General features: G+C 42.4%; 1 protein-coding gene across 1 annotated transcript in view; it reads right to left on the bottom strand.

The window, feature by feature from the left end:
* LOC308326110 (nuclear receptor coactivator 2-like) overlaps positions 1-14,634 on the bottom strand; it is a 59,165-nt gene extending 44,531 nt beyond the window's left edge. The window contains exon 1 of the mRNA XM_080778918.1: positions 14,145-14,634. The gene's annotated coding sequence lies outside the window, so the exon portion shown is untranslated. The remainder of the gene's footprint in view (positions 1-14,144) is intronic.
* Between the last annotated feature and the right edge of the window lie 4,941 nt (positions 14,635-19,575).

Genomic DNA, 19,575 nt, shown 5'->3' with positions numbered 1-19,575 from the left:
AGCGGTGAGGTGTACATTAGCTGGGGTCGGTCGCTTACGTCTCTTAATACTTTGCTGTTCAAAAACAACATATTGTCAACCACTTTCGGAGCCTGCATACGTGCAAAAAAGCTGTACAAGCTCACAACACAGCGCACTGTAAGCTTGTAGATCGGTAATTTTCACAATTTGCCGTACAATTAAGTATATAGCGCTTACCTGGTAATAGCTTTAGCAAAAATCTATAATATGCAGGGTCAAGACTTTGGGAGCAGCTATAGTCCTATGCCTCGGTGATACTCACTAACAATGTTAAAAGATGCTAACTAATTAGTTGAGTCACCATGGTGTGAAAGTGAGACTCCCACACTTTTATCTTTTTTCCGAGTTTTTCTCAGGTTGTAATGACTTGTGGCGCGTGCGTGTTGGAATGGAAAGGCAAGTGTGTGTGTGTGTGTGTGTGTGTGTGTGTGTGTGTGTGTGTGTTTGTTTGTTCTGAAAACGAAACAGTCGTAAGGTCCAAGGCTGAGTAACCACTTTTTCACAGGCCCCTCATATTAGCTCAACAGACTGAGTAAATGCAGAAGTGTTGCCGGTAGGTCAGGTAGGTAACTCCTGTTTCTGTAGCGTTACTTGATGTACAAGCTTTTACACCCCCTGGACATGAGCACCTGAAGAAACCACAATTTTTCAGGAAATGAATATTTTTTTTTATAAATAAACATCCAGCTCAAGTCGAGTTAGAAGGTTCTTGTCCAAGCGCTTTTTAATACTTTTCATTGGTTCAATATATTTTTATAACCAACACACAGACATAAAGGGTGTTCAATAGCATTGATTTATGAAAAAATAAATAAATCTAAAACCTACAGTAGGTGGTTTCTTCCGGACAGCAACAAATGGTATGTGATGGGTCACTGCTATGCCGGGGCCCCATTGCATTTAGACGCAGCTGTGTTCTGCTTTATTTTCCACTGCTCTGATTGTTTTGATCTCATACAGCGATGTCTCTCTTAACCCACTAAGACTGGGACAGTATTAGTGTCATTTTAGATTTGAACTAAATCACTGTCGGGTGATCATTTTATACTTGGCTATAGACAAAAATGTAAAAAGAACCATCAGCTCATCCGCTGAAAAAACTTAAGTGAGGTGCTGGAGCCACAAAGGGAACATGAGAAAAATAAAGGGAAGCTCCGCACACTCAGATCTGCGCACAATCAATGTATTTATTTAGCAAGCTTTCGGTCTACTGACCTTCGAACATATTTAACGCAAATCTTTGCTTCTGGCGGTCTTTGAATTCCCTGGAACAACATAATATTATTTTGAGATGCTGATCCGCAGCTAAATATATATCCTTTTGGGAGTCCGTTAGCACTTTAGTTTGAGCACCACCGATATATAAAAACAGGTTTCTCAGAAAACAGTTAGGATTTAGGAACAGCAGGTCTTACTGCAGGTCTTACTGGGTTAACCAGTGGGGTTGAACCCCAGCAGTGGTTCTGAGAGGCTCAGACAAACATACAATATGGCCCCTTTTCCAACCAGTTCAGTTCTTTTTGGTTTTTAGTCCATGAGCCAGAGCTCCAAAATTGGAACGTTAATTATGAATTGAGTGTGCAAAACCATACCTATATTATTTATATTATCACCATTAAACTTCCCCAATTGAGTACTTCCCCAGGGGTCGGCAATAGCCATTTGCGGCCCGCAAGGCGCCCCCTTGTGGCCCCGGAAGAATTTCAACCACCCCCCCCCCCCTTTTTATGGCTAATGAGGTACACAGACCAGGTCCATTTGGTTCCATTTGTACTGACATTGATTGAATAAACAAATAAAAGTTGAGGTCCCAGATATAAATGGCATTAAATGGGGGTCAGTATGCATGTCAAACTGGGCATCCTTCAAATTAAAATGATGAGAATCACTGCTAAGAGCACTGCCATCAAATGGGCTCTTGCCCTGAAAAATAATGAATTTTACACTCTCAAGAGTTAAAGATTTATAAGGGTGCATTTGGTTACCAATTCTCCATCATTTAGCTGAGGACCACCTGGAACCCCCTCAAAGACCACTGGTGGTCCCCGGACCACTGGTTGAGAACGACTGTTCTACATCTATTCTAAGCTTAATTAATTAATGAAAAAATGAAAACCCACATTACACATTACATTCAAAGTAGATAGAGCACAAGGAGAGCGACAGTGCAAGGAGAGCATGGCATCGGGGTAAAAATAGTCTATAATGTTAATTTAAATTGAGATATTATATAAATTGACGTACTAAAAGGCATAAATTGCGACAGCGATGCTGTCGTCGCATGACGGCCCCCCCAAAACGAGTGCTGGACAGAACTTGGCCCAATTGCCTACCCCTGACTTACACGAACACAATTGCATTACAAATTTTACATTTTTAAATATGCAAATGAGGCATTATGTAGGATAATATGCAAAATAATGGAAAAAATGAAAAAGCTACTACTGTGGGAGGGCTATTCATTTACTTGTATTGATTCCCATTGGGAACCAACCGGTGGAAAGGGGGTCTACAGTATGTGTACAGAGAGCGATTTAAAACCTGTCATTTTAGAATTTAACATTGGTTATTCAAAAATATCAGATCTACAAGCAAGCTTGTAGGTCAATGTTTTGAAAAGATCTAAAATGTTTTGACTTTTTTTTCCTTGTGTCCCTGGCACAATTGCTGTGATCAGATGTGGCCAAATACAGTACATATCATTTTGGGGGTCCATGGCACAAAAAAACCCCACTGATTAAGAAGGCATTGGTAAAATTGGCCTCAGGTCTTGATGGGTTAAAGGAGCACTTCAACCATGTTCAAGCACTAATGCTCATTATGATATCCTGCGTCGTCTAACGTTGTGGTGCGTCAGTGGCATCATCGATGGGGATGCCAAACTAATCTGAGATAGAAGCTGAACTGTCCACAGCCCACCGCTGAGACACAGAGTAGACAGAATGCCTTCTAATATCGTTGCTGTTGGGTGGAAACCGTGTGTGTCCAAACCCATATTTTTATTGTTATTGAAAATAGCCGATCTACAGGCTCACGCACCCCATTCGGATGCTGTCAATGCACTGAATGAGATGGACATGATCACGTTTTAATCAGACTATTGAATGGTCTAAGTAGGAGAGATGACTACCGACGAGCTCAGCAGGTGTCCTGTCGTTATTCTGTGGGTTGATGATGGCTACTGGTTTTGACCGCATCGGAGGTGTGGTCAAAACCATTGAGCCACCAGAGGCACGGCCGAGCGAGCTTTGTGAAGGCGTCCGAGTTGCGACCCGATAGGCATAGAATAGTAAATCAGTTTGCCCCAACTGCTACTGTCCAGAAAGCCATCATCAACCTACAGAATAACGACAAAACACCCAGGTCAGCATCTCACCTACAGTACTTCAATAGCAGACTCACCTACCAATCAATAGTCTGATTACATGTGATAATGTCCCTGTCAATGCATGACAGCACTTTAAACCGCTGAGTTACAACGCATCGCATTGCAACACTTGTAGATCGGCACTATTTCCACTATGGTTTTGTGCAACACTCTTGATTGACGAACTAGGACATCACTTTACTAAAAAAGTTGAAATATGGGCATACATGGTTTCTTACCAACAGCAACCTGTACATCTGTATGTATGTGTGTACGGCTGGAATGCACATAACTACAGAACAGTTTGCCCCACTGTCTTCAAATTTGACACGCACGTTCCACACCCCCACAGGGAGTGCAGTGCCCAGTGTCGAGTCGGTCGGACCCACGGTTGTCCAGAACCGCCAAACACTCCATACCGCCAAATATAAGAATAAAGGGACACAGAGAGAGAGATACGGAAATCTCCATATATGGGCATAAAATGGACACAGACAGTGTAACGGGTACTCTGCACAACGGGTATTCCATAGCCGGGTGGGGCATGGATCTTCAACTTCCATCGTTACCGCCTCAGTGCTCTACAGCCGGGCACCGATCTAGTTGTAACAAATGCATATACTGTAGGTGTGGGAGTGTTGGGGTGGTCCTTAAAAGTTCAGTTCATGCTAACCGTCCATAATATCTCCAAAAAGGTTGAGCACCACCAACACAGCATAGTTACAGTACCATGAGATAGAGAGCATGCAGATAGCAGTTGGCAGATGCACACCAGATGTCGCCCGGGTTGAACCTGCAACCTTTCACTCACTTCTCTGAGCTGAGCCGTTTCCCTCTAAATCAGTGCTCCTCAAGGCTTTCTGATTTCAAGGACCCCCTGTTTGGTATGCCTTAGTCCATCATTTATAGATCTGTTAGGGTAGATCGCAACTACGTTTTCCAGAAAAAAAATGTATTTGCATTTGCATTTATTTTATTATAACTTTTTAACAAATCTTCCCTGGCATAAAACATTTTCAGATGGGAGTCCGCAGCCAATTTTGGGGGTCCTTGGCACAAACTACTGATTTAGAAGGCATTCGTAGAATCGGTTCTCAGGTCGTAATGGCATCACGCAAGTGTTAAGAAGTTACCACTGCTCTTTGGTAGACCCAACCCCCCCCCCCCCCTTCCCTGACCCCAACTGTACAAATACTAACTAAAACCTGGCAAAACAAAGATTGCACTCTCTTGTAACATTTTTGTGATCTAATTGATTTGTTGTTGTTTTCTACATCAACATGAAATAATTCGTTGAAATGATGAAACGATTGCTCCGCTTTACCCACTGTCTGTTTCTCCTACGTTGTCTCCCTCTCAGCTTTCTTAACATCTCTCTCCTACACGAATTTCTACAAGCTACGGATGCAGTAGGAGATTGAGGTCAGACAATCTCATTGCCCTCCCAGAGCCCAAATGAGCTGAAAATAAACAAAACAACATTGCACAGCTCTGAATAATGAATGGCTTGCGTTTGTCTCTTTAGAGCAGTGTAACCTATTTATTTTCAAGGTCTCCCCAGTTTGATTATGCATTAGACTGGCGTCAACTCCGTTTGCAGTTTCCTGATTGGGTTAGAGTGGATGTAAAGGCTTCAACGTACTCCATTGGTTCCCCGTCCGTTTTAGAATTGATCTCAAGATTTTATTGTTTGTTTTAAAAACCCAAAAGGGTCTGATCTCATTAATCCATACATCTCAACCAGAGCCCTGAGATCGGCTGACCAGTCACTCCTGATTGTGCTTGATATACGTAGGACAACAGGACCAAAGGAGACCAAGCTTTCACTGTAGCCGGACCCAGTCTCTGGAACGCCCTGCCGCTCCATATTTGCTCTGCTCTGTCATTGCCGCCTTTTAAGTCCTTAGTAAAAAACTTTTTTCTTGCTCGCTTTCAATGTGTAATTAGCTTACCCTGGCCCTCATAGCCTACGTTTGACGTCCTGCATATATTGATATGCTTCTTGATATGTTGTTTTGACATGTTTTATCTTTTATCTGTTTTTCCTTCCTTTTGCTTTCCCGTCTTCTTATCTTCTTTTTCTTTTTGCCTGTTGCCTGTATGTTTATGCACTGTAAAGCACTTTGGTTCGACCTTGGTCGTTGGAAATGTGCTATACAAATAAAGTTTGAGTTGATTTGATTTGATACTAGGGCGGGCGGAAACCAAAAACGTGCTCCTCCAAAATGATTCCCCTCGACCAGATTAAATTATTCAATTTGAAGAATCTGAAAAGTTTCTACAAGTGGCCTACTTCTTCTTGGAATACTTTATATATCTATTATTCCAACTCGTAGAGACTGATAAGACTGCTAGCTGGCTACAGATTCTTGTGATAAACAAAAACAAATGGCCGCCTGCCACAACTTCAACCGGATAACACTTTGACTTTCTAGATAGAATCTGAAAGTATGGCATGGCCCAGCCTTCTGCTTCTTAACCACTTAAATCCCATATTATGGCTAAACGGAGTCCCTCAGGGCTCAATGGTAGTCTACTAGTCTTCTCAGTTTTCTGTTATTGTGGCAAAATCGTTGAAAATAGCTTATCGACAAGCCCACGACACGACGCAATGCTGGGGTTTTAGTGGTTAATGTCTACACACCTGCTGTTATTTGGACCTACCGAAGTGCTACACGTTGTAAATACTGTACCTGTATCTTGTTTAATTTCTCTTTCACACAAAACACATTTCACCCACTTATTTACCACAAAATCTGTGATGTGACAATAAAGTTGATTCTGACCGGATCACACTGCTCAGTTCAGAATGAATGAGTATTAAAATAAAAAAATAAAAATTTGCATAATGACCTGGTTCAGGCTACTTCAGAGGACTGACCAGCTGATGGTCTAACGAGCAGCACAGAGTCTCATTAGTCGAGGACAGGATGGGAAAGCCCATCGATTATGGACCACAATCAATACGATGGAACCAGCCTCCCGGATGCGTACGCACGCATGCACACACTCCTTATTAGGTATCACTAACCCTAAGGTGTCATGACAATAGCAGATCTACAAGCGTGCAACTATGAATTAGTCTATAACCCCTAACCTGATTCTCAAATTACAGCCTAAACTCTAAAAACATTATTTTGACAAGTGTGTGTGTGTGTGTGTGTGTGTGTGTGTGTGTGTGTGTGTGTGTGTGTGTGTGTGTGTGTGTGTGTGCGCACAAACAGAAACACATAGAAAGTGGAGTGAGAATCATTGGAGTGAGAATCAGGTTATAGGAAATTGTCTCGGGTGGCAGTTGAGTATCACAGTACATACAACCCAACAACACACCTCATATACAGCAAACTAACACAGTACCACAGTACTGTACATACAACCCAACAACACACCTCATATACAGCAAACTAACAGTACCACAGTACTGTACATACAACCCAACAACACACCTCATATACAGCAAACTAACACAGTACCACAGTACATACAACCCAACAACACACCTCATATACAGCAAACTAACACAGTACCACAGTACATACAACCCAACAACACACCTCATATACAGCAAACTAACACAGTACCACAGTACATACAACCCAACAACACACCTCATATACAGCAAACTAACACAGTACCACAGTACTGACACACAATATAGGGCCAATATTGACCACCCCACATTAGGGTACATATTTAGAATCAATAAACGACTAATAACTGAATAAGTAGGCCTACAGTACAAACATTGGCCGTCATCTTCATTTTAATGATTGATGAATTGAACATGTAGGACCGCAATGGAAACAGGACTGGTATTTGCAGCTACAAACTTGTTAAGATTGTACAAATTTAGCTAAAATCCAAGTTGAGCTGTGGCTTCAACTGCAGCTACAAAACCAACGATTTCCAATCACCTTCTCTCTCCACACAATTAGCCCTTCGCTAGCCTAAAACCCCACCCCTAAAGTGATTGTCCAATGCCAATTCAATATAGTTTAGCAACCGTTGCTATGCTGGTCAAGCTTTCACCACCTCATAGCTGTTTTGGGAAAGTTACACCACTTGACGGCAATGATGGCAATAAAACTAATATAATCACCGCGCCCCTCACTTCACACGGGTGTGATTTTTTTTTAAACCTGACAGGAAATGGAGAGAGAGAGATAATGATTTTGGCTCGTCAAAAAATGTCAGTAGCACCAAAGAGCCGACTTTAGGACAGTGGATATTCTCTCCTAAATCAAGTGCATACTGTACATATCTTAGCCAGGTCCTAGACTTTTATGGAGAAATCCCATCATTTAACATGCATCTCAATGGCATCTCTAGTAACTAGCCGTGCCTATTCGACAAGGACGGGTTGGGGAGGGACTTAGCGAAGGGCTAATTCCTGATTGAAAGTAAATTATTGAAAGTATTTTTTTTCTGTCAGCTAGTTCCATGTGCTTTTCAACCCCAGACTTAATTGTCATTTATATGTTTTAGGCTTCGTACTCACAAATGAGTGCACAGGGCAGATATGACAAATAACTTAAAAATACAAAGAAATCTATGACACATTTAATATTCTTTTCAAAACATGTACAGTTCCAAATAGCGTAAATAGTTGATGTACAAGCTTACAAGCTTGAGATCTGCTATTTCCGCTATTTACAGTAAAAGAGAATGTATGGACATAATCACAATTATCATCAGGACAGAAAATGTCTGTCCTGATAAAGGTCGAAGCGACTGCTGACCGAAACGTCGAGAGCAACATTTTTTTGGAAAGTGTGTGTGCAGCAACAACCACATTGAACTAAATCAGATGTAATAGCTACATAGCCACATTATGCTACGTCGCTTATCTTTTGTACTATAGGTGCCAGTGTGAACTAAGCATAACGCTGATAACAATTTTCAACAGTTGTGGAAAAAGGGGTCCGCGTCAATATGCCGACGGTCCATTGGTCGATCGACAACCTACCTCAAACCCTCACCCTAACCCTAACCTCCCCCGGGGCAGACACCTAAACCTAACCACCCACCCTCTCCCGACCCCCAGCGCACCTCGGACCAATGCTCCTTCGGAGCAATGGTCCGTCGGATCATAGGGTGCTTCCCGGAAAAAGTAGGATACTCAATTGTTCAATACTGCCATGCAGAAATACCTGCATCCATATATACTTAGTACTCATTGTGCAGAATGTCCCATACATTCCACAAGTTTGAAATGTATTACACATTTTTTGAAAATAGCCGATCTACAAGCTCACATGACAATGCGTCTCATCACGACGCATTGTTGTAGTATTGGGAATTGGAAATACTCAAGTAAAGTACAAATATCTCTTAAATTAGGTTTTCAATCCTAAGGCTGATAACCGTTACCAACCCTTTAAAGCAGATAGTCCAGTGGTTCTCAATCAGTGGTCCAGGGACCACCAGTGGTCCTTGATGGAGAGTTGGTAACCAAATGGACCCTCATTAGATTAACTCTTGAGAGTGTAAACCAAATGGTAAATTTGGTTTCATTTTGAGCTCTCAACATAATATGACAGCATGTTGTCGCTATTTAAGCACATAAACCCTATCGTCCGCCTTCTTGGGCCAAAGACACTTGACAGACATGATAATATATGACAATAAATAATCGTATAATAATAATGTGGAAACTATTTCATGGTAAGTATACTATGTTAGTTGCAATAAGCCAAGCCAGAACAAAGTTGGCTGATCAATTATTAAAACATGCTCTGAAAATGCACACACAGCACTCCCATCTGACCACAGCAGTCGATAGGTGACCAGATGCTTTGTAATGGTCTCTGATCCAGAGATGGTTGAGAACCACCGTCTTAGTCCACCATTCTGCAAAAATAGCCTGTATGTACTCATTTATAAATATAGAATAATAATATGGCATTTACAACGCATCTAACCAAAAAATGTATGGATCAAACCTGTGACCTTTTTGTGACCGGACAGACAGACAGTCTGCGTGAGAGCACTATGTTGTCATTATAGTGTAAGGGCCCATTCATACTCCTATTTTAGAGCCGAATAAAAGTCGGTTCGGCTCTGTTAAGCCTACAATGTGACGTCATTTGAGGTTCGGGGGGGCGGGCTCCGTCCTAAAGTCGTCTTTTCGGTGCTACTGAAAATTTCTGACGAGCCGAAATCATTTCGGCACTACAGCGCCGAAACAGCTGTAAAATAGGAGTATGAATCGGCCCTTACACTCTCTCTATGTGTGCGTGCGTGTGCGCGTGTGTGTGGTGTGTGTTTGTGTGGTGCGTGCGTGCGTTTCAGTGCAGCATAAGGCGTCTTGGCTCTGACCGTGCTCACATGTGCTGCAGTCGTGTGTTATCAGCATATGTTGCATGGAGAGATAACACTCTGAACGTGCTCCCAAAAATAGACAGACGCAGGCGACAGCCATGACTCTGTCTAGTAGTAGAGGTGGAAAACGTACTAAAGATTCTTTACTCAACCACTCGAACCCCAGCGTCCATGTTCTGGCCAACAAATTGCAGATCTACAAGCTCCAAGGTCGGCTTGTAGATCGGCAAAATTTTCTACGTGATTTGGTGTAGGCAGAAGAAGCGCAGAAAAAAAGTAGCAATACCCAAATGCAGAAATACTCAGTTACAAGTAAATGTCCTGTAATCAATATTTCACCTAAGTAAAATTGTATTAGTATTAGCATCATTATTGATTGATTGAAATATGTATTAACAGTTTGCAGAATTACAGTACAGGGTCCACCTTGTTCAATTTATCAAAACATTTAGAGACGTACAAATAGACACTTCTATATAGTCAAAGAACAGAACAGGAATTCATCATAAAGGAGGTAAAAAGGGAAAAGGGGTGGGATTCAGATTTTACGGGGGCCAGTTTCAAATTGCAGCCGTCCGTAAGTGCCCTTTGAGAGCGGTTTTGAAGGAGTCAAGGGATTTGCATGTCTTAATGACTGTTGGTAGGGCGTTCCACATTTTGGTGGCAAAGGAGCGAAAAGAATGTAGTCCCTTGTTTGTGCCGAATCTGGGTTGTACATGGTTCGTTGCACTCCCTCTGGTGTTGTGGGTGTGGACTTCGTTAACATTAAGGAAGTATCTAGACAGGTACATGGGTATCTTTGTGGTGTATCGAATCTTGTGGACCAGACCCATTGCAAGATGCTGTACTCTGTCGTCGACCCTAAGCCATTCCAGCCTGTCACAGTGGGCAGGGGTGAGGTGGGTTCGGGGGGTGAGGCCAAGTAGGAGCCTGACCAGTTTGTTTTGGGACGTCTGGAGCCTAGTTTTAAGGGCCTTTGAGGTGCTGTGGTACCAGGAGGTGCATGCATAGTCAAAGAAACCTGGGCTCCTGTTAAGGTCTTCAAGGTGTTTTTGTTGACCAGTGAGGAGATCCTGTAAAGGAATCTTGTTCTTTGGTTGACTTTTTTGATTACGTTGGTGGCCATTTTATCACCGGAAAGATTAGCCTCCAGGATGGAACCTAGGTAGGTAATTTCATCTTTACGTGTGATAACATTGTCACCCACTCTAACCAAGAAGTAATTTCCCTTGCTGAGATTACTATTAGATCCAAAGAGAATGGATTCAGTTTTTCCCAGGTGTAAAGATAGTTTATTATCAGCGAGCCAGGTGCAGATCCTACCGAGTTCAGAGCTGAGGGCCTTGCAATTTGCAATTTGGACAGTGTTCCATTCACCTCCACCATCTGTTCTCTCCCCTCCAGGTAGGATTGCATTCAGCTCACTGATGTGCTATGGAAACCAATTGCTTTTAGCTTGTTAACCAGTATGGAGTATTATAACTAGCCCCAACCTCACAGAAGCGGTCAGAATAACGGGATGTTGTAATTATGAAGGTAATTGTGACCAAACGATACTGTTTCTCCTGTCAGTGTTTTTGATTGTTGATAACTTTTTTTCCTACGCACCTGTCTTAAGACTTATTTTTCCTCGGTGTGTGAAAGTTTTTTTTTTTTTAACAAATAGACACAAGTGTGAGCCAAAATGTTAGATAGATAGACCCTGACAAAGACCTTGTAGGTACTCAAAACGCGTTGACGTCTCTTTTCTTGTTGCCTTGCTCATAAATAGTACAAAATAGGGCTTAAATGGTTATTAATGCATGTTTTGTAATAATAATCTAATCAAATCTACAAATAAGTAGAACTGCACTCTGTCGAGTGCCTACTTGCTTGTTGCACACTAGTAGGTCATAAATGGCCTACTAGTGCGCAAGCAGAGCGCGCAAGTACTGTCGACCGCTACAAACTGTCAAATACTTTATGCATGTAAAAAAGTAGTATTATGAAGTATGGTAAGTTTCTATCTATAAAATAAATACAGTTTTATCGATTTAGAATGATTCTAGATCCCTTTTTAGTTTCTCAAAGAAAAATAAATCATCGATATCCGATGAAAAAAAAGGTATATAAACTGAAATAAAATATGTTATCACGTATACAGTATAATTATTTAATTATTTATTTTAAATTGTCAATTGCTTTAAATTTACTTAATCTTGGACTATAGTGATATTAATACTAAATGCCTCATTATGTAATTTGTAAGTTGATTAGCGGTATACTGTGGTTACTTTGCGCCACTTTTGATGCGTATGCACCGTCCCAGCATATGACGCCAACAAAACATAATTATGCAGTCACTGCTCAGCAAATTAACAATACAACAAATTGTGTTTTTTTTAAGTGATGTGTAGGCCTAATTTCTGTTTATTAAAGCGCTGAAGAGACAATGTTTAGTGTTCAATGTCCGGGGACTATACGGATGAATTTTAGCATCCTTGCTATTTTTGTGTATTTACTTTGCATTTATTTTGTAATGTATATGCTTGTCCCGTCAAAATAAAGGAATAAAGTAATAAAGTATAGAGACCCCTGATACTGAACAAACAGAGCTTTAACTTTTTAACTTGCTTAGACAAAGAATTATAGTCTACAAATAACTGACAAGTGACAACACCTTTAAAGGAGCATTCAGTGATTTGGGTGGAAAAGAAAAAGTCTGCCCGGTAACAAGATGTGCACAAACATGCACACACTCTACAGTGGGGGTACACGCACCAAGGCCCACCCCGCTCCATCCTCGGATCCTTAGAGGAAAGCCCCCTCTATGCTGATTGGATGAAGGCTTTCTCACCCACCACCAAAGCCGAAACTATTAGTAGGCCTATAGCTTTTTTTTTTACCCCTGCGGTTCACTGGAGATAGGTTACTAATCATATGGTCAGCACACTATAGTAGGGAGGATTATCACAAAAAAGAAAAAAAAGTTACCCAGTATTTGAATTAAGTGAAATCACTGAATATACCTTATTTATTTTGATTTGTGATTGTTTGATCATGATTTTTGACATAAATAATATTCATAACTCATGAATTTCATCAAGATCATCAATCAATCAATATTTATATATAGCACATTTCGGACAACGAGTGCAGTTCAAAGTACTTCACAGAAAGAACAAAATATAACAAGAAAGGGCAAAAACATAACAAGAGAGCATCAACTACATAGTAATAGTAATAGCAAAAACAGAAGGAGCAACTAAAATAGTAAACGGACATGCAATGATCTAAGTAAAAGAAATGCTAAAGAGGTGTGTCTTAAGATTTTGAGAACCGTAGATCCCTTGGCAGGCTGTTCCACAACAGCACAGGGGCATTTAGTAGCTTGCTAAAGGTGGCTTACATCCAGTTGGGATACATAGCCTACATCCAGTTGGGATACCAAGAAATGGCACTTCAAATTAATATTGCAGAGCAAATACTTTTAAAGGACCACTTCATAAATGTTCAACCTTATCTTCACGTAGTTGGTCCTCACTAATTCTCATTATTAGATGGAACAATTTCTGTGTAGCCTACACTGGCTCTGTGAGAGTGGGCCAGGGGGTTGTGGGACAGTTCAGAAACATGCACTGGCTCTGTGAGAGTGGGCCAGGGGGTTGTGGGAGAGTTCAGAAACATGCCTAGGCCGATATAGTGTCAGACATCATCAGAACTTCAGAAGGCAGGTTTGGTCATTTCAAAGAAGAACGCTAAACCTTCCAGAAAGAGAACATCTGTAGTTTCTGTTACCATACTGTAGCTTGGAATCCCCATCACTGATGATGTCATTGGTAGCCTACTGTAGTAACTGGTTTCTGAACTGTCCACAGCCCACCAATGAGACACAGGGCCAACAACTAGACGACATATTGAACTAATTTAATTGATTAAACGACTGATTATGTGAAGGTTAGCTTGAAAATTGGTGAAGTGCTATTATAGAATTTCTGTAATTAATTTATTCTATTAGTCTAGCAGTTTTTACCCATTAAAACCGGGAAAGCACCTGTGTCATTTTGGAGTGGAGTTTCGCGTTGGCTAATCAAAAGTGGCAGATGTACACAAGCTCACTGCTGTTTTTGAAGTAGTGTGACAACTAGCCTACTGAGCAGAACTTGGCATTTCTAGAATGTTATAAAAGCGAATAGCATATTATGCTGAACAAAACCATTGCGCTATAAACACACAGCCATATGTTACTATTATGTTCTATAAGTAAGAATTATGTTTTCGACAGCCTGACTGACTAACGGAGGTGTTTCAGCTCAGCTCAGGTGACACCAGCGGCGACACCAAAGAACCTGCTGACTCTCAGAAAAAGAAAATAAACGCTCCGAATGTGCACAGTTGCACACATGTTTGTGTGTGAGCGCGTGCGTGCGTGTGTATGTGTGTGCACATTCCTCACCCGCTGAAGTCACCATATTGTAGTCTATAGCGGCTCAAAGTCCATCTTTAGAATAAAGTCCCGTAGTATCGCAGCTCTGTGGTCGCCGTTAGCTCCACTATGGCTCGTGCTGTTCGTTGGTGTTGTCAGCTCAACTGTTCGTAATTAAATGAAAAACGCACGAGCTCCTTAAATTGTTGTTGTTGTTGTGTAACTTTAACTGCATCCAGTGTAACGCTGTTGGTCGCCCAGCTCCATAATAATCGTGACTTGCACCGTGTCTCCCGGTCGGTGCACCAGCTCTTTGCACAGTGTGCACCTCTCTCTCTCTCTCTCTCTCTCTCTCTCTCTCTCTTTCTAATCTCTCTCTCTTTTTCTAACGTCTCTCTAGCTCTCTCTCTCTCTCTCTCTCACTCCCCCCTTAGCTGCATGTAGGCTTTTCACTTCAGTTTCAGCCGGCCTGCGCAGACTCAGATGAGCGCGACACACACACACGCGCACGCGCGCGCACTCACTCTCTCACTCTCTCTTTCTTTCTCTCTCTCTCTCTCTCACACACTCTCTCACACACACACACACACGCACAAACACACACGTCATACACACACACACACACACACACACACACACACACACACACACACACACACACACACACACAGACACACAGACACACACGCGAGCAGATTACCGGTGTCTCTCTCTCTCTCTCTCTCACTCTGTCTGTGATCTGTGCCTAATGACAGCTGACAGACTACACTACACTGTGCAGTAGTGCCCCCCTTCTTTACATCTCACTGTGTGTCCCTCCTCCTGCTGGCCACTGGCAGAAAAAAACAACAATACTAGGCACAGAGGGAGAGGGAGAGGGAGAGAGAGACACGTGCAGAGAGAGAAAGTGAGAGATATCATGAGTGATATACACACCCAGGCATGCACACACGCACACACACTTTAACAGGTTTACTTTCATTTTCCATCTTTTCAACAACATATCTGTGCATTTAACCACTTAAAACCCAGCATCCGTATCGTGCGGAAAGCTTTCCAAAAAAATAGCAGCTCGACAAGCTCACAATGTGTCGTGTTAACTTGTGACACTTTGTGAGCTTGTCGATTGGCTATTTTCAGCAAAAGCTTTCCCAGAAAACAGAAGAACGAGATACTAGTATAGAGCCCTGAAGGACTCCAGGCCACCATATAGGTTTAAGCGGTTAACCCATCACCACATCAAGCTGCGTTTAGTTAACCTTCATGATTCCGCCAGATGGGGCGCTCACAAGTTCACAATACAGCCTCCATCTGGGTTCGCTCAGGGATTGGCGTCTAAACCAACCCGCGCCGAGGTGCACCAATCAGCGGAAGCCGCTGCGAATAGTGAGTGTTTAAAAACAAAAGTGTTAAACCTAATGCTTGTTTGCAGGGGTTGGTATTTACTTCCCTGTTGGCGCAGCTACTATACGTCAAGCAGACACGTCAATATGATTGGTTTGAGTTAGCATGCCCCGACGGTGATAGACAGATAGTCCCATCCAATCACCTGCCAGGTGGCTTGAAAAAAGGGACGGCATATTAGTATATATATGTCTTTAAATTTCTGATTAATTGAAAATGGAGGACCCTGATCCTTGTAGCAGATTTTGTATTGACCTGTACTTTCGTTGAACTGTACCCATTCTACAAACTGGAAGTACGTTGTGAAACATATGTGTAACAAGCGTCTTCCATCTGGCGCAGTCAGGTTAGCGTACTAGCCTTTTCAGGAATAAATCATACCAGTCTATAGACAAATCCACAGAAGGGTGCCCTGGGCGGGGCCGTTACTGAGGTGTAATACATGGAGCAGTGCCCTGTAGGCCAGCTGTAGCTAATCATTGCTGCTGCGTTTAATGGTACACCTCAGTAATGGCAGCGCCCAGGGCACCCCTCTGTGGATTTGTCTATAGGGCTGTCCCATTTGTCTTCAGATCAATATCACAATTATATCAATCTTTTGTCTCAATTACGATTGACAGATAGCACATTCATAAGAAGAAAGAGATAGACGATAGACGGCAATCAGACTTCATTTTAGTGGACGGGAGCAGTATGGTAAACGGAACAGGACGGCACCGCAGCCCAGCAGCCAGAACCGGCGACAGTAACGGCACACGGCAGACGGCATCAATTATAAAATATCTAATCTTTTTACCGTTCCGTGCCGTCCAGCAGGTTTTGCCGTCTTCCATGTGAATGCAGCAATGCAGCATATTATTGGTTCTAAATGTCAGTTTCGATTTCGGTTGACTAACCAGCCTCGCCACTAAATGTATGTCTTCAAAAGTTATACAACCACCAGCAAGTGCATTATAAATTAACACAGATACAACTTTGTTATCTCTGCAGATTGACAAGGCCTGTATCCCTCTCAGCTTTCCTTACCGTCTGTCTCTCCTACACACTGTCTCCCTCTCAGCTTTCCTTACCGTCTGTCTCTCCTACACTCTGTCTCCCTCTCAGCTTTCCTTACCGTCTGTCTCTCCTACACTCTGTCTCCCTCTCAGCTTTCCTTACCGTATGTCTCTCCTACACTTTGTCTCCCTCTCAGCTTTCCTTATCGTCTGTCTCTCCTACACTCTGTCTCCCTCTCAGCTTTCCTTACCGTATGTCTCTCCTACACTTTGTCTCCCTCTCAGCTTTCCTTATCGTCTGTCTCTCCTACACTCTGTCTCCCTCTCAGCTTTCCCGTCTGTCTCTCCCACAGGACAAACCGCATGCTGCATGCTTAACAACAGTTCCAGTGAACAGTGACTCACCTCATATGCAAAGCATCATGGGTAGGCCTGCTCATCTGCAGGTGTCTGGGTGCAGTCAGTCATCATCTGGTTGGCTGTGAATGGGACAGGAGAACAGCTCATGGATTGCAAATGTTCAGGTGTATGTTTCACTGGTTCCCAAACACTGGGTGCGGGACCGATCTGTGGGTCGCAGACACATTTTTATGGGTCCCTTTATTTTAGTTTTTTTTATTATTATTTTAAAACATTTTCATAAAACATTCCCATTTTCTTTTTCATGAATTGAAAACAAAATTCAAAGATTTTTTTTACTGGTAATTTCATGAAGAAATCAAAGAGAAATCACTATCATCAGTGCTGTGTGAATTCATGTTTTTTTTTTCATGTCAAAGTGCATTTTCAGATATTCAACCAGACTTAAACTATTGGAGTGAACAATGGAGAAATGCTTTTTCTACGTTGCATTTTCCTAATAAAAGTGAAAATGCAAGAAGAAAAAAGAAATGAGAAGAGTCTGCAGGAAGCTGAACCAACAACAACAAGCAAAAGGAGAAGTGAGTGTCACTGTGAGAGCGTCCAAATACACAACATCTGTGTCACCCCTTCCCCCTGTGTGCATGCGTGCGTGCGTGCGCGCGTGCCTGTGCGTGGCGTGCGTGCGTTAATGTACTGTATGTTTGTTGGCAACTCAAACCATAGCTCTCTAGCACACACCTGCTCACTGTGAGTTGAAGGCAGTTGTGTGTGTCTGTGTGTCACGCACTCACACACGCACGCACGCACGTGCATGTAAGGATGGATGGACAGCTGATCTCACACACAGACACAATTGCACAAAAACATGAGACCCCCCCCCACCCCTGCATGCACCCCCCTTTCACCTCTGAGGAGTGACAGAGGGTTTCTGTGTCAGGGGCCGGACAAGGACAGTGTCTCTCATACTGAGTGGACATTATAGGACAGTAGAGGACAGTGGATTAACCACTTAAACCCTGTGTGGTTGAGCGGGGTCCCTCAGGGCTCTATCCTAGTGTCTTCACTGTATTCTGTTATTGTGGGGAAAGCTTTCGCTGAAAAGTATAGCCACTTTCCCCCACAATACGGATGCTGGGGTTTAACCAACTCAGGACAAGTGTGGACAAGGACGGATACATGTGCACCGCGCATGTATCCGTAAAACCGATTCGATTTACAAACTTATACTTTAGCTATCTTTGAAAAATCGTGAAAATGTGGCACAAATCTTTTATTATACTGTATATTCTTTCAGAGCGAACATTTTTAACTCAAATCTTTGCTTCGGGAGGGGGGTCTCTGGAACAACATATTTTCAGATGGGGGTCCGCGACCAAATACAATTCATTCTGAGGGTCCTTGACATGAAAAAGATTGAGCACCACTGACAGAAACATAGGGTTTTCAGAAAGATAAGGCTTTTTTTTTATCTGCCTCAGGTCTAAATGGGTTAACGATCAATCACTATGTTGGATCCTGCCATTGTAGGAAATCAGATCGCTTTAGTGTCATTATAATTGCACGACACTGCCGTGCGACGACATATAAAATAGCGCTTAGTGGTTAATTGATCTGTTGATATGTTGTTCTTTTTCTAATCACTTCTTGATTATTCAATTAATAAGCTTTAATTAAGAATGGATCAGCATGGACCAGAAAGGGTGTGTCTATCTATCACAGCTGTACTGATCAAGGTTCATTTTGTCCTCTCCTGCCCTCTAATCTCGAATTCTCCCCACACTCCTTTTCTACCCTTCTGTCCTCTCATCTCCTCTCCACGTCTCCTCTGCTGCCCATACGCACACACACAGTATGTCTTTTACTAGAGAGAGAGAGAGAGAGACCTACTTCTTGATTGTGATTAATTTGTGTTGCTAGGTAACGGCAGTGGAAGCACAGTGAGTTTTGGCTCCAAAGAAAAGGGCGGCACAGCAGATACGTTTCAACACCACTACGCTGCCACTGTTTCCCAAACAGTGGGTTGGGACCCATTTGTGGGCCGCAGATTCCCTTTTTTGGGTTGCGAGTGAGTGTGTGTGTGTGTGTGTGTGTGTGTGTGTGTGTGTGTGTGTGTGTGTGTGTGTGTGTGTGTGTGTGTGTGTGTGTGTGTGTGTGTGTGAGTGTGTGTGTGTGGCAGTTAATGTGGCAGCCACTTTGTAACGCTGTTTTGAAAGGTGCTATATAAATAAAGCTTTATTATTATTATTATTATAATCAGTGGTTGGTCACGGGAGGATCAGTCTTTTAAGAAGACTGTCTCTGCAGCATGACACGCAGAGTCGCAGGTGGCAAGAGCCCTGTGCGCGTGCGTGTGTTTTTCCCCCAACTATTCCAACTCTTTTATGCTAGGATTGCACAGGAGAAAACACCTCTTGTCTGACAATAACACTTCGACACAAAACTCTGAACACTGTCCGGATTTGACCCGAGGAGAGCCTGTTTTGGGGCGAGCATTCTTGTATTCGTCGCTGGCACTAAATCTTTTCAGATGGGGGCCCATGCACTCCATGGACAACTCCATATGAATTGCTTAGTTTTTTCTCCTTTTTTTACATAATCTTTTTGAAAACCACTGATCTAAACCACATGAGGAAGCAAGCTCAAATAAGCAACTAGACTTTAGTATTATACAGTATACTAGTCTATGTACTGTAGCATGG

Source organism: Protomyctophum bolini (assembly GCF_963924005.1).
Source record: "Protomyctophum bolini genome assembly, chromosome: 12".
NCBI lineage: Eukaryota > Metazoa > Chordata > Actinopteri > Myctophiformes > Myctophidae > Protomyctophum > Protomyctophum bolini.
Note: the sequence above shows the minus strand (reverse complement) of the source record. Positions and strands in the feature narration are given on the sequence as shown.